This window comes from Garra rufa, chromosome 25 (assembly GCF_049309525.1).
Source record: "Garra rufa chromosome 25, GarRuf1.0, whole genome shotgun sequence".
Lineage (NCBI taxonomy): Eukaryota > Metazoa > Chordata > Actinopteri > Cypriniformes > Cyprinidae > Garra > Garra rufa.
The window spans coordinates 29,375,611-29,392,010 of record NC_133385.1 but is presented as its reverse complement, the minus strand read 5'-3'; the positions used below and the strand labels follow the sequence as shown (position 1 = coordinate 29,392,010).

The 16,400-nt window shown below is 34.5% G+C and overlaps 1 protein-coding gene across 1 annotated transcript in view; it reads left to right on the top strand.

The window, feature by feature from the left end:
* The first annotated feature begins 4,915 nt into the window (after positions 1 to 4,915).
* rassf7a (Ras association domain family member 7a) overlaps positions 4,916 to 16,400 on the top strand; it is a 38,002-nt gene continuing 26,517 nt past the window's right edge. The window contains exon 1 of the mRNA XM_073831502.1: positions 4,916 to 5,080. The gene's annotated coding sequence lies outside the window, so the exon portion shown is untranslated. The remainder of the gene's footprint in view (positions 5,081 to 16,400) is intronic.

Sequence of the window (16,400 nt, the reverse complement as noted above, 5' to 3'; positions counted from 1 at the left end):
TGAGAATAAAGGCAGAATATTTAGAGAATAAAGTCAAAATTACGAGAAGAAAGTTAAAATATTTAGAGAATTAGTAAAAATATTTTGAGAATAAAGTCGAAGTTACAAGTCAAAATTACGAGAATAAAGTCAAAATATTTTGAGAATAGTCAAAATTATGAGAAGAAAGTCAATGTTTTAAAAATAAAGTTGAAATATTTTGAGAATAAAGTAAAAATTGCGAGAATAAAGTCAAAATATTTTGAGAAAAAAGGCAAAAAATTATTAGAATAAAGTCAAAATATTTTGAGAATAAAGTCAATGTTAGAAGAATGAAGTCGAAATATTTTGAGAAAAAGCAAAAAATTATTAGAATAAAGTCAAAATATTTTGAGAATAAAGTTGAAGTTACAAGAATGAAGTCAAAATATTTGAAAAATTATGAGAAGAAAGTCAATGTTTTAAAATTAAAGTTGAAATATTTTGAGAATAAAGTCAAATTACAAGAAAGAAATCAAAATTACAAGAAAGAAGTCAAAATAAAGTCAAAATTACGAGAATAAAGTCAAAATATTATGAGAATAAAGTCAGAATATTATGAGAATAGGTGCAAATGAGCCTATTTCCAAAAAAAAAAGTGGAGTGTTCCTTTAAGATATTTTGAGAATAAAGTCAAAATTACGATAATTAAGTCAAAGCACCATCCACACCAGTAGGTAGCAATATAGAGTCTGAGACCACTGATGTATTGCCTTTTAACCAACTTATTTTTCCCGTAAGATTGGGCCATTTGTAAATTTTATGGGTCTGGCTTCTGGTCTCATCCACATCCATCTATTTTTAGCTGTACAAAACAGCTCGTTTTGCAGCTTGATATTCCAAATTGGTATGTCTTACCATATTATTTTAATATATTATCTTAATTATGAACACACTGGTTTGGTTTGTAATACAAACAGTTTCACAGTTTCAAGCCCATAGGCATACGTCCAACAATAAGGTGGATGCACAAAAATATATCTGTTCTGCGTTAAATTCACACATTTCGCATTTTGATAGAGGATAGTAACCCGATGCTGCGGGAATGTAAACTTGCCCCGGGACGGTTGTGGAGGAGAGTGTGGGGGGTCTGAGGCCCCGCGGGGGATGGGCTGAGATTACAGGTTTAGGGAGTTTCCCTCAGGAATGCCAGTGTCAGTGGAACGTGAAACAGACAAAACAAGACTTAAAATCACCTTAATCCATTACTGTTGGCCAATCCCAGACCAAACCTGCCTCATTCACACATCACTGAATTGCAGACAGGATTATTTATCTAGTGGCAGTCAACAGATCCTGTCCATCATGGGCCGCTGCTGTTATGTAATACAGCGTTAGTGCAGAAGGTGATTGCTTTGCTCTTGATGGCGTATGAAACGAGAGGACGCATTAATAATTGACTGCTGGTTTTGTTGTGTGTACATGTTTGTATGGAAAAACATGCTGACAGAAATCAGGCCAAAGGCTCAGTTGTTACTCATTATGTAGTCATATATGGTTTTGGTGTTGTAATATGACACTGATGTCTTTTCAAGAGGTTCACCCTCATAACCATCATGTTTTGTGATGGATCTATTTGTCCACTTGAGTTTTTGCTTGCGTTGTTTGGTTTCTATGGGAAGCTGATGGTCCGGTTTCGGTGTTTCAACAACAGCACATCATTACCAACAGAAAAGAAACATCTCAACTGATTCAGACAGCAGCGAGATTAAATCCAGATCGAATGGAGATTTAGGTCTGTTGATATTTCTACTGAAGTGTTTCAGCGGAAACATTCAAGACAAAACTGAGACCTCCATTAAATCTCTGAATCTGTGAGCGATAAAACTTTTCTGTGAGCATCCGAAAGAGAGACAGATCTGTTTGAATGGCTAAACATGTGATTTCCGTCACAAGCGTCTGGTTACACTCACACTGAGAAAACACCTCCTGATGCTCACTCACGCCAGACACTCAGGTCAAGATAAAACCAGTGCTATCTGGACAAACTTTCGTGTTTGTATGCATTAGTATGTTTGTATTTAAAAACTCAGTCTTTCATTTACAAAGGCCATTTATTTATTGCAATTTTGTTGTCTTAAAGAGATTTTGAATGTAATACTAATAGTTACATTTCAACGAAACATGCCCAAGTCAACCCTAAATAAATAAATACATTTAAAATATTTTGTGTAATGAATGAACTAATGGAGAATATTTGTTTATTTGCCTTTTGGCATTATTTGTATCTTTAATTTTTCAAAACCTCCTTTCAAGAAGAAAAAAATACAGTATATATTTTTCATAAGAGCAGGCATGGCCATGTGTAAATTTGATGGGTTTTAGTGCAACATTTAAAAAAATAAATCTAATATTACGACATTAAAGTCAAAATAGTTTAAGAATAAAGTCAAAAAGTTTTGAGAAAAAAGTCATAATTCATATTCATCGTATTTTCATAGCAATACGAGAATAAAGTCAAAATATTTTGAATATAAAGTCAAAATATTTTGAGAATAAATTTTAAATATTTTGAGAATTCGAAATATTTTGAGAATGAAGTCCAAATTACGAGAATAAAGTCATAGCAATACAAAAATAGTCCAAATATTTTGAGAATGAAGTCAGAATTACGAGAATATAGTCAGAAAATCAATAATACAGTCAGAAATAAGACCGTCGTAACAATAAGACAATAAAGTCGAAATATTTTGAGAACAAAGTTGAAATATTTTTTGAGAAGTCTGAAGAATTACAAGAATAAAGTCAGAATTACAAGAATAAAGTCAGAATTATGAGAATAAAGTCAGAATTATGAGAATAAATTCGTAAAAATAAGATAGTTGAAATATTTTGAGAATAAAGTCAAAATTATGAGAATAAAGTCGTAGCAATACAAAAATTGTCGAAATATTTTGAGTATAAAGTCAGAATTATGAGAATAAAGTCAGAATTATGAGAATAAAGTCAAAATTATGAGAATAAAGTTGTAACAATAAGATAATAGTTGAAATATTGAGTATAAAGTCAGAATAAGAGAATAAAGTCAAAATTACAAGAATGAAGTGGTAGCAATACAAAAGTTGTCAAAATATTTAGAGAATAAAGTCAGAATTACAAGAATCAAGTCATAATGAGAATTAAGTCAAACTATTTTGAGAATAGTCAGAATTACAATAAACTCAGAATTATGAGAATAACAATGAGACCAAAAAGTCAAAATATTTTGAGAATAAAGTCAAAATTATGAGAATAAAGTCATAGCAATACAAAAATAGTCCAAATATTTTGAGAATGAAGTCAGAATTACGAGAATAAAGTTGGAATATTTTGAGAATAAAATCTAAATATTTTGAGAATAAAGTCGAAATTACAAGAATAATAGAAATATTTTGAGAATTAAGCACTGTAAAAAGTTGTCACCAGTTTCAACTTAAACATAAGTTCAGCAGCTGCCTTAACATTTTAAGTTAAATCAACATAAAAGTACAAGTAATTTCAACTCATGAGTTAAATCAACTTAACAGTACAAGTCATTTGAACTAATTTTATTGTTGTGAGTTGAAATAACTTAAAGCTCTAAGTTGATTTAACGTAAAATTTTAAGGCAGCTGCTGAACTTAAGTTTTGAAGTTGAAACTAGTGAAAACTAATAGTCATTAAATTGGACTTTATTCTTGTATTGCTATGACTTTAAACTCGTAATTTTGAGATTATTATCAAAATATTTTAACTTTATTCTTGTAATTGTAACTTTTTTTCTCAGAATATTACGACTTTATCGGAATTTTTTATTTTTTTTTTTTCAAAAAAATTTAACGTATAATAAGGCAACTTTAGCTATTTGGGAGCAAGAACTGGGGCTGTCAATTGATGTAGATACTTGGACTCAAATTTGGCACCACGCTGGCAATATATCAATTTGTAATAGAACTAAAGAGCTACAATTCAAACTTTTACATCGTCTCCAAATTACTCCATTACGCAGGCATAAATTTAATCCAAATTTTTCTCCATTGTGCCTGAAGTGCAAAATAGAAGAGGGGGACTTTGTTCATTGCACTTGGAAATGTTTACATATTAAAGCTTATTGGGTACAGATTTGTGGGAGACTTAGTCTTATATTTAATACAGGATGCAACCTCAATCCACTTTATTTGGTGTTAGGTGTTCCTGATAAGAGTATAAAAAGCTTTTCTGACAGAAAGTTGTTTAATCTCCTTTCTTATGCCGCTCGTAAGAGTATTTTACTTAAATGGATCTCTGATAAACCACCGACAGTGTCCGAGTGGCATAAAGTAATATTTGATGTTCTTTCTTTGGAATATGTTACTTACTGGTCAAAAGGGAAAATGGATGTGTTTTATCAGATATGGACTCCTTTCTTTAAGTATGTAGGCCCCAGGATTTCACGTACCTTTTTGCAAAACCTCGGAAGGTTAACATGAACATTGGTTGTTTTACTCATTTTTTATTTATTTTTTTTAACTGTCGTTTATGTTAATATGTACTTGTGGACTGTATCTGTGGTCATTGTTCTGTTTGTTTTATTGTTTTGCTATGTTTAAATAAAGCAAAAAAAAAAAAAAAAAAAATTTAACGTGGCACTAAAACGCTGTCTTTTTCAATAGTTTTGGTTTCAACAGAATGATGTGTTAGCAATTGTAATTAGCTTTACAGATCGAAAACTGGTCTAAGTAAGCACTGTCCTGTATGTCCTCATAAAGATGGGCGTCAACAGTGAGTGACAGAAACTGCTGGAAAAAAAAAAACAAGACACTCCTCCTACCTGGAGATATGGGCGGAGTTTTGCCATGTCAGCACAGTTCAGTGAGAGAGAGAGAGAGAGAGAGAGAGAGAGAGAGGGAGAGGGAGCTGTAGCTGTGAGTGGGAAGTGCTGTCAGCGCCGGAGGAGCATTCCCGAGGAGCGTTCAAGAGCAGAACACACTCACTGCGACACAACATCTGCACATCTGTCTCACACTCACTGAAGAGCTGCATCTGTCTTTGTGGAGCTACAGGATATTTCTGCGTTTGTGTGGAAGTAGCAGTCGAAGCCGAGAGGAGCTGTGTGTTTTATGAGGTAAGAGAACGGAGTTCAATGCATGTTCGCTCGCAGCTGTAAATCAACCTGTGGCTTCAGATCAACCTGTTGTTTGCGAGCCGCTGCGGACTCGTCTGTTAGAGCGCAGAGAGCTCAGGGTCAAAGTCATTTAACATCTAGAGGAAAACTTCACTGCGTAGAGGCTGCTGTTTAATCTCTCTGGAGACTTAATAGTTACTTTAAACATCAAGCCTGATTCAGATCTTTCTCCTAAAATTTGTAGAAATCTATGAAATGAATGTCTTGGATTAATTTGATAAGCAATGAGGTTAGAATGGGATGTTTTGATTGCAGATTTTGGTAAACCTGAGCACAATTTGATATTTTCTAAAAGTCTAGAGGAGAAACATGAGAGTATTGTGTCATTTTAGAGAAACCGTTAAGATATTAAACGTCTTTGTGATTTTTCTAAACTTATTTTAGAGAAATAACAAATTTGACTTCAGAAAGCATATTAAGGAGCTGTATATAATGAATGTGTATGAGTTTTTAATGAGACTTTGATATCTTTGAAAATCTGAGCACAATTTGAAAACTTTAAAATGAGGCACAAATGAGGTTACTGGAGTATTTTTCTCAGAAGTCAAATCTGTGCTGTTAACTCAAGCAAAACTCAATTTGCTCTCCATTTAATCTCATTTCTATCTAGAGAAACAGTTGAGAAATTAAACGTCTCTTTTGTGATTTTTCTAAACTTCTTTTGGATAAATAACGAATTTGACTTTAGAGAGCATATGCGTATGACAAAAAACAAATATCTGATGAGAAATCTTCAAGTTTATAATGAGACTTTGGTATCTTTGAAGATCTGAGCACAGTTTGAGACTGTTGAGATCTCTTCTGAAACTTTAGATGAGACCAAAATGAGGTTATTGGAGTATTTTTCTCAGAAGTAACATCTGAGCTGTTAATGTAAGCAAAACTCACTTTGCTCTCCTTTTAATCTCATTTCTGTCAAGAGAAACAGTTGAGAAACATCTCCTTTGTGGTTTTTTTTAAACCTATTTTGGATAAATGACAAATTTATCTTTAGAAAGCATATGCGCATGACAAAAAACAAGTATCTGATGAGAAATCTGAGTTTATAATGAGACTTTGGTATCTAATGAAGATCTGAGCACAATTTGAGACTGTTGAGACCTCTTCTGAGAAACATTAGATGAGGCACAAATGAGATTATCGGAGTCTTTTTCTCAGAAGTAACATCTGAGCTGTTCAACGCTCTCCATTTAATCTCAGTTCTATATAGAGAAACTGTTTTATGACATAAAACAAGTATCAGATGAGAAATCTTCGATATTATAATGAGCTTTTCAACATTTAATTGCAGCCAGTATCTTGGAAAATCTAAGTGCAGTTTGAGACATCGATACAATTTGGTCTGAAACTCCAGATTAGACAAATGTGAGTTTTTTGGAGTCTTTTAAAATCTAAACAGTTCAGCAAAACTCACATTGCTCTCCATTTAATCTCATTTCTATCTAGAGAAACAGTTGAGAAATTAAACGTCTCTTTTGGATAAATAACGAATTTGACTTTAGAAAGCATATGCGTATGACAAAAAACAAGTATCTGATGAGAAGTCTTCGAGTTCATAAGGAGACTTTGGTGTCTATGAATATCTGAGGACAGTTTGAGACTGTTTAGATCTGTTCTGAAACTTTAGATGGTACACAAATGAGATTATTGGAGTCTTTTTCCCAGAAGTAAAATCTGAGCTGTTCATTGAAGCAAAACTCACTTTGCTCTCCATTTAATCTCATTTCTATCGAGAGAAACAGTTGAGAAACATCTCCTTTGTGATTTTTTTTTTTAAACCTATTTTGGATAAATAACAAATTTAACTTTAGAAAGCATATGCGTATGACAAAAAACAAGTATCTGATGAGAAATCTTCAAGTTTATAATGAGACTTTGGTATCTAATGAAGATCTGAGCACAATTTGAGACTGTTGAGACCTCTTCTGAGAAACATTAGATGAGGCACAAATGAGATTATTGGAGTCTTTTTCCCAGAAGTAAAATCTGAGCTGTTCATTGAAGCAAAACTCACTTTGCTCTCCATTTAATCTCATTTCTATCGAGAGAAACAGTTGAGAAACATCTCCTTTGTGATTTTTTTTAAACCTATTTTGGATAAATAACAAATTTAACTTTAGAAAAGCATATGCGCATGACAAAAAACAAGTATCTGATGAGAAATCTGAGTTTATAATGAGACTTTGGTATCTAATGAAGATCTGAGCACAATTTGAGACTGTTGAGACCTCTTCTGAGAAACGTTAGATGAGCCACAAATGAGATTATCGGAGTCTTTTTCTCAGAAGTAACATCTGAGCTGTTCAACGCTCTCCATTTAATCTCATTTCTATTCAGAGAAACAGTTGATCAATTAAATGTCTCTTTTTTGATTTTTCTAAACTTCTGTTGGATAAATAACACATTTGACTTTAAAAAGCATATGCGTATGACAAAAAACAAGTATCTGATGAGAAATCTTCGAGATTATAATGATCTTTTCGATGTTTAATTGCAGACAGTATCTTATGTGAGATTTTTGGAGTCTTTTAAAATCTAAACAGTTCAGCAAAACTCACATTGCTCTCCATTTAATCTCATTTCTATCAAGAAAAACAGTTGAGAAATGAAACGTCTCTTGTGATTTTTCAAAAAAATGCAGCCATAAAAGAAATGAGAACACAGAAAATTAGATTTGATTAGAAATAGTTGATTTTACGATGAGACTTTGAATTGCAAACTTTGCTATCTTGGAAAAGCTGAGCACAGTTTGAGACGATGTTGAGATTTCTTCTGAAACTGAAACTGAGGGAAGACTATTTGAAGGAGTTTTTTAAGAAATTCTTCAATCACTTTAGGCTCTCGTTTGCAAACATCCCTCATGAAAAATGAGACATGGCCCGTAATGTACAGTAATGCATAATTGATGATCGCATGGAGTTGGATTTGATTATGCATCCACGTGTTTAGATCCACATTAATCGTGCTTCTTCAACAGCTCAGTCCTTTCTAAACTCGCTTTTTGCTTTTAATCTAACCAGATTCCCCTGTCAGTCGGTGTTTAACCACATTGGGCCCTGCTTTAAAGTCCAGCACACCACCAGATCTGGTTAGTGTATCATTAGGAGTCGTGTAATATCATTATCTAATTCCAAACATTTAAAACCTTCCCAAGCGTTTACGACTCCAGGCGAATATCGCAGATGCAGCACTTGTGGAATATAAGGCACGTGATGTTTATTCATGACTAATCAACTTAAATCTGGTGACGTGGAGTCAAAGACAGCAGGTCTGCTCAGCTCTGGTGAAAGTGACGGTTCAGCACTTGGCTTGTTAAGCTGATCAGGCTGATGCTGATGTGATGTACTGTCAGATGGCTTCGTTTAGCCTTCGTCCTGTTACTGATGAGAAACAGCAGGTCTGAGAACACAGCTGTCCATTAGAGATGCAGGCGCACTGCGGTGCGGTGCTAAAACATCGATCGAGAGAGAGACGGGACATGGGGAGCGTCAAAAGTGACTGGCTGTGCTGGGAATAACTGCATTGTACAGGAAAGTGAGTGCCAGTAGCTGCATTTGCATTACCCTTTAAATTTCGCAAATTGAAAATACGGCTAATGGAAACTTGTCAACTGGGCAAAAACTCCCATAAATCGCAAAAAAGTTTTTACACTTGCATGAGTTGGTTTTTCAGTTTAAAAAAGGAATATTTTGCAAAACAGCAATCAAATCATTTACAGGTCACATTCGATTAAATATAGCCAAGATCCCACAACAATCTGTTGTCATGACTTATCGCGAGAGGAAAAAAATACGCTTTAGTTGCATAACATCGGTTAATGGAAATGCCATCATTTTGCAATACCTATAAAATAGCGCCAAAGTTTTGCGCACATCTGTAACGGAAACGCACCTAGTGATGCTTGAGTTTAGACTTTAAGGTAGGGCTGTGCAGTTAATCGAAATACGGTTTCTATTTCGATTTTGACTTCAAACAATCGTGAAAATGCAGTAATCGAGATGAAACGATTAATGCGCCCCATTCCGCCACTTACCAGTGATGCGATTTCGCTCCTCCATAAAAGCCTAATTTCACATGCAAATCAGCAAAATCATGTAACGTGACTTCCATAAAACGGGACGTGCTTGATTTATTACTGTTTCTTTGATGTTGTGTTTTTAATAGCATGAATGAAAACGTGCACTGTACACGGAAATGTAAAGTTATCTTTTAGCTCAAGGTGCGTGCCTAAACGGTCAAATACACGCAAAAATATTTCAAAATGAGGCGCTTGGTGATTATTCATGTAAACCCTTGTGAGTTATGTCTTAAATCAGCGGTTCTCAATTCCAGTCCTCGCGCCCCCCCGCTCTGCACATTTTGCGTGTTTCATGTATCGCTTCCGACGTTTGTTCTATTCCAACGTTACTGCCCTTCGAAGTGGACATCACAGGATATTCCGCCATTATTCATTAGTTCGAAGCGAGCGTATGTGTTCCATTTGAAGGTCATTAAAGCGTGCGAGACGTAAATTTAAGATGCATTTATTTACAGATGCATTTATGTCACACTTCTCTAGTAAGTTTCATCTGTGCGTGAAGACGCTACATGCGGTGGCGTAGCGTAAATATGTGAATGAATGTTTCAAGTATAGTAAACAGATTTCCCCCGCTTAGGGAGCAGGGAGCAATGAACACTGTGCAGGCAATGTCAATCGGAACACATCCTGCACGGACCTCACTTCTAATGAGCTCGTTATCTGAATCAGGTGTGTTAACTAAGCGAGACATGCAAAATATGCAGAGCGGGGGGGCGCGAGGACTGGAATTGAGAACCACTGTCTTAAATGATCAACAGTTGAGAATGAAAATACATGTCTAAGGCCGCGATCACACCGAACGCGTTTTTGCAGTTGGAGGCGCCTCTTTTGAACGGTTTTCTGTTGGCAGCGTGCGTTCTGCGCGCTGCTTATGCGCCCCGGGCGCCTCGCGTTTTTGCAGGAGCGCTCTGAGCGCCTGAAGTTGAAAAAAAATCAACTCTGAGCGGAAAAACGCCCAACGTCATTCGCGTTCTTTTCCATTGTCCAATCGAATGAATGGAGAGGCGGGCCTTCTGTTGTGGTGACGAAAGTTTACCGTTGCTTAAAAAGTCCGGAGACTGCAAGAAATGGAGGAGAAACCTTTGGTGTCTATTGTGGGTAACCCAGAGCTGTATTTTTTAGGGTTTCTGCTAATATGACAGTTTACTTAACAGCAAAAAACTAAGATTCTATAATCCTTTGATTTGACTGACAGGACAGCTGTTTTGGTCGTTGCTTAGCAACAACAAAAAAAAAAAACCGCAGCACACTGCTCTTTTATTAAAAGTCACCAAAAAAGGCAGTGCTGTGCGCCTCGCGTTCTTAGAACTAAAAGACGCGTTTGGTGTGATCGGGGCCTAAGGCTGATGATACACTGGGCAACTTTTTGAGCAATGTTGCCGGGCAACTTTGGCAAATGTTGCCGTCAATGGGCAACCAGGTGAGATACAGGGCCCACGATTGATCTAAATTATCCAGATAGAAATCTGTTACCCATTTTCAATGGGAAAGTGCCCAAACAATATTGCAAAAAAAAAGTTGCCCGATAAAATTGCTCAAAAAGTTGCCCCGTGGAACATCAGCATAACAGTATATTGGATCCGTATAGCACTTAAAGCAGCAACAAATAATATTCCTTCTGCTGTCTCTGTGCTTAATTTTAATAAAACGTAAAAATACAGACAAAAATCACTCACTGCTCTTGAATGAAGGACTTTTGTAGTTTTAATAAGAAGCATGTTTAACTATTACAGTGAAGACGCTGTTTTATTTTACATTCAAATAATTGCATTCAATTTCTGTAGTATTGTTAGACTACTTTAGACTTGCATAAAAGTATTCAGTATTTTTTTTTAAAGCACTGTTTTTTTTTTCCTGCTGTATTGCTATCTTTAAATTAATCACTAATATAAAGTTTTGGACCCAGTCATAATCGTGTTAAACAATCGTGATTACAATATTGACCAAAATAATCATGATTATGATTTTTGCCAAAATTGAGCAGCCCTACTTTAAAAACGTAATTTCTTTTCTTTGCGTTTATCAAAGTTTCAGAAAACCGCTAGAAGCGCTGCATTATCATGCCAGGCCAGTAGTAGGCGACGTCCCTTTGTAAAGAAACACTAGGTTACCCACAAATTTGCGCTTTTTTAGTTTTCACAGAGAATGTAACTATAATGTTCTAAAATGCACTTTAAAACGCACTTTTTCAAAAGTTAGCGTTTTCAAGGCTCAAAACACTGTTGTCATGTAAATAAACAGCCAAAATATAAAAAGTTTTAAACTTTTAGTAAATGCTGTCACTTACACCAAAAGTTTTCTAGAGTTGAGGTTTGATAAAAACTGTTGCTATAATATTTAATATAATGTGTTGCAAGGGTTCAATATTTGTATTTAAAATGTCAGATTCCTGCTTGTTTGTTTGTTTTTTTGGTCATTTCCAAGTCACCTCAAAAATATAAAATGGAAAACATGATTCTTTGGAGAAATAAAAATACAGTATGTCTATAAAAACGCAAACTGATTAGAGAACATAGAAAACTAGATTGTTAGAGTTTGTAATAAGATATTTAACGTTTAATTGCATACTAGTATCTTAAATCTTTTGAGACATAGTTTGAGACATTATTGAAATTTCTTGTGAAACGACGAGAGAAATGTGAGATTATTAGTTTTTTTAGAGCAGTACATTTAAGCAAACATCTCACTTTGCTTTCCATCTAACCTCATTTCTATCAGTCAGGATATGAAATATCTCCATTTAGATTTTTCAAAACTTCCTTTGGAGGAATAAAAAATACATTTATTTTTTTCCCAAATTCCTTTTTTGATGGTTAAATTAAACTTTATATTTAAATTTCATTAAGAAAGCATGTCTAATTAATTGAAATCACTAAACTTTCACAACTTAAAAGCAATTTATCAAAAGTTAATTGACATCAATTTATCAAAAATTTAATTTTTAATGCTCTATTAAAATACATTTCATTTTCCCCCTCAAATTAAGTTTTATTTTTTACCAAATTCTGTTTTCAATTAATTTTCTGGATCCCGTTTTAATGGTTTCATTAAATTTTAATAATCAAAAGCATCTCTAAATAATTAAAAAAAAAAATCTTCAGAAATACTGTGTAATCTGGTAATTAAATTATGCTATATCTAAATAATATAATATTTCTGGTAAATTTTCATTAAAAAATAATGTTTTAATAATTCTATTAATAGTTGTAGTACTATCGTCATTACATTTAAATAATGTATTTTTGTCACAGTTTCTTCAAGTTAAACCAAACTTTTATTTTAACCGGTTGCTGTGAAGACCGTTAAGTTTTTAAGTTTAGAGTGAATTTTGTGGGCTTTCTCGCAAGAAATGGTAAAATGCTTATGAAGTGACTCTTAAAGCAGTTCTAGCAATAAATGTTTGTGTTCATCTACTCTTAAATTGAGGCGGCAGAGGCAGAAATTCACAAATTCGTTCACACAGAGACACGCAAAACATGCAGGATTTTCATTAAAATACAGTTTTGTACTAGTACCTACTTTGGATTTATTCATCCAAAATTTGACAAAATTCGATTTTTGTGACTGGATTCCACGATTCTGTCTGCGTTTTCCACATCGCAGAAATCATAGGATCCTAATTTTAGCGGAATTTAAATTATCTTAAGAAGCATTTGAGATATTGAGCATCTCCTTTGAGATTCAAAACGTTCTTTAGATTTTAGGCATGTTCTGTTTTCAGTTTTAGATTCACTCATATCCCATGCTAGTAGGAAAGGTGGTCTTTTACTGGAAATTGATGCACAGAGTGAGTTTCATTGACTCCTGTGCTGACCGCTAAAGCTTCATTGAGTTCTCTGGATCAATGTTGAGAAACACACAAGCTCTCATTAGGGTTTGTAAACATTCCTGTGCTTCAAGATGGACAGTTTCACCTCGCATGCAAATCCTTCACTCGCTTTGTAAGTATCCGATAAAAACCTCTCTGTCGTTATCTCTGGTTCTTTCTAGTTTCTAGACGTGTAAGCTTCTGTCTTTCACACTCCATTGACAAACTCAGGGAGGTGCAAAAATATGTGTTCGAAAGTGTGAAGATTCCCAGATAGCACAATGAAAAGCTTTTGATTTGCTCTCAAGGTCATGTACTGTGTAAAGACCCATGGTTTTTAGAAACGCTTCCAAACACTGCATTTTAGAAATGGCAGCAGATACTTACTTTCTTACTGCAAGTAGAATGCTGGAGTAACGTTTCAGAAAAAATGCCCAAGAGAGAGTTGTGGTGTTAAATATGTACAAAACAATGATTTTTAGGCCGTACCGTTTACATCGAAGGTTCTTGTTTCTCAAATGATTACTTAGTATCATTTGTGTTAACCCCGAAGAACATTTTAGAGAAAAGTTCTTAAAAGAACCATTTTTAATCATCTAACAAACCTTTTGTCACTATAAAGAACCTCTTGTGGAACCATGAAAGCCACTGAAGAACTGTATTTTCAAGAGTTTAGTAATTCATCTGCACTCTTAAAAATAAAGGTGCTTCACAATGCCATTGATTATCATCTGAAGAACCTTTCTGTTTCACAAAAGGTTCTTTGTGGCAAATAAGGTTCTTCAGATTATAAAAAGGTAAGAAAGAAATGGCTCTTTAAAGACCTTTGACTAAATGGTTCTTTGTGACACCAAAAAAACGCTTGAAGAACCTTTTGAAGCACCTTTATTTTTAAGAGTGTAGTCCATATTTTTTGAAGGTTAAGGACAGTTATTGAGTGATTAGTGTTATTAATTGTATTTAGGTTGGCGAAATGTTCCTAAAATCCTAAAAATATTTGTAAGGATCTTGGAGAATTGGATTTTAGCGCTCCAAATGAAATACTGTCTCATTCAGGCTGTATTCCATCCACGTTATTTCAACATACAGGATCTGTTATTGAGGAAAAAGGCTGTTTTTTGTCATTTATCTTGATATAGTGTTTCAGAAAATGTCTTTGCATTGCTTTGTAGTGTTTCAGAAGTCTGTTTTTAAATATGTCCTCTGGCAAGAACGAGGTCTTCAGAGATTTTAACCTTCAAGAGCAGGTGCAGTTATTCTCTTGCTCTTTTAGTGGTTGTTGATTACCTTGTAAAAAAGATGGAACTCCAACACAAATAGTTCATGGGGGAGTCTGTAGATGTTCTTTGGCTTTGTTGTGTTGGGGCAATCCTAGAAAGAATTAGCATTAAATTTAAATGTTTGTTAGATATGCATCATCTCCACCGTACTCACAGGAAGTGAAAGGTGTTTGACATTGACTCATATGGCAGCTCCTGTCTGATGTGATGGAAAAGCATAACAACCATAAACACTGTCTGCTTACTCAACACACTTGACAGCTGACAACATCCTCAAAGCAGCTATCATCTGTGGAAATCTGCAAGGACATGCAAGATTTTGTCTTTTGAGTTTAAAATGTGCGTTAGTCAAAGACAAAGCATGTGGCTCAAAATGGCTCTTTTCAGAGATACATAAAAATACACTTATTCTGTGATGAATGTGTTTTTTCATGTAAGTTCTGAATCAAAATTCATTTTGATATTTGATTTGATATAAGCATAAAATAAAATGTCAGGGTGGTACAACTGTCCTGATATCATGTTTTTTCCCCCAATTAATTGTAATTTTTAAATTAAATTACTTTGTCTACAACTTTTGCCAAAGCAAAGTCATTTGGTGCAACCATCATGCAGAGATTTGAAGAAAAAACAGGAAATTATATAATAGGACCCCTGAACAAAGTCAAGTGTGAAATCTCTTAAAGGAACACTTCACTTTTTTTGGAAATAGGCTCATTCTCCAACTCCCCCCGAGTTAATAAGTTGAGTTTTACCGTTTTGAAATCCATTCAGCCGTTCTCCTGTTCTGGCGATATCACTTTTAGCATAGCTTAGCATAGATCATTGAATCCTATTAGACCAATAGCATCACGTTCAAAAATGACCAACGAGTTTCCATATTTGTCCTTTTTAAAACTTGACTCTTCTGTAGTTATATCATGTACTAAGACCGGCGGAAAATGTAAAGCTGCGATTTTCTAGGCCTGCAGTGCATGAAATTAGTTCCCAGCTAAGGTAACTGCCAATGTGACCAATGTTACCTAGCTGGGAACTAATTTCAGGGTCTGCGTGATATTACTCCGCCTGCTTTAGCCATATTAAGGCAGCAAACTTCCTTGACTATTACGCCGGAATGGGAGTGTAGTTCCTAATCTTATCGGCCTAGAAAATCGCAGCTTTACATTTTCCGCTGGTCTTAGTACATGATATAACTGCAGAAGAGTCAAGTTTTAAATAGGACAAAAATGGAAACTCGTTGGTCATTTTTGAACGCGATGCTATTGGTCTAATAGGATTCAATGATCTATGCTAAGCTATGCTAAAAGTGATATCGCCAGAACAGGAGAACGAATGAATGGATTTCAAAACGGTAAAACTCAACTTATTAACTCGGGGGAGTTGGAGAATGAGCCTATTTCCAAAAAAAGTGGAGTGTTTATCAGATAGTTTTAACTTTTTAAGACAAAGCAATGTTATTTCAGGTTGTAAAATGTCATATGGTACAACCCCTTCCAATAAACCGAGTATCATAAAGTGTTATATTTATGAATTAATATTATTTATTTGTAAAAAAAAATACTATTTTATCTTGAAAATATATTTTAATAACTTTTTGAAAGTCATGATTAATGTGTACAGTGTACATTATTTCTAACATTTTTCAGCGAATATGAATGGTATTTTAACTCTTGTATCCCAACGGTTGCTTTTCTGTTGGTGACCAGAACTGATATTTGGCCTATCCACTCTTTTAGTGAGACGAAAGCCTTTATCAGGGATTTTTAGCTTCATTACACTTGCTGGAATAGGGATCTGAAATACAGTCGTCAACATTTGAAGTGGATCAAAAAAGTCCATCAAAGTTGTCCTAAGACAAGACCAGGTATTGTTTTGGTTTTAGGACAACTTTGATGAAAGGTTTTGATTCACTTCAAATGTTGACTACTGTAGACATAAAACATGTCAGGGTGGTACAACTGTCCTGATATCAGAGTAAGGGAGCCTTAGAAGGATTTTTTTTAAGCATTTGGTGCAACCATCATGCAGAAACTTGAAGAAAAAAACTGGAAAACCCCTTGCAAGAAACTGAGTATCATTAAGTGATGAATTAAG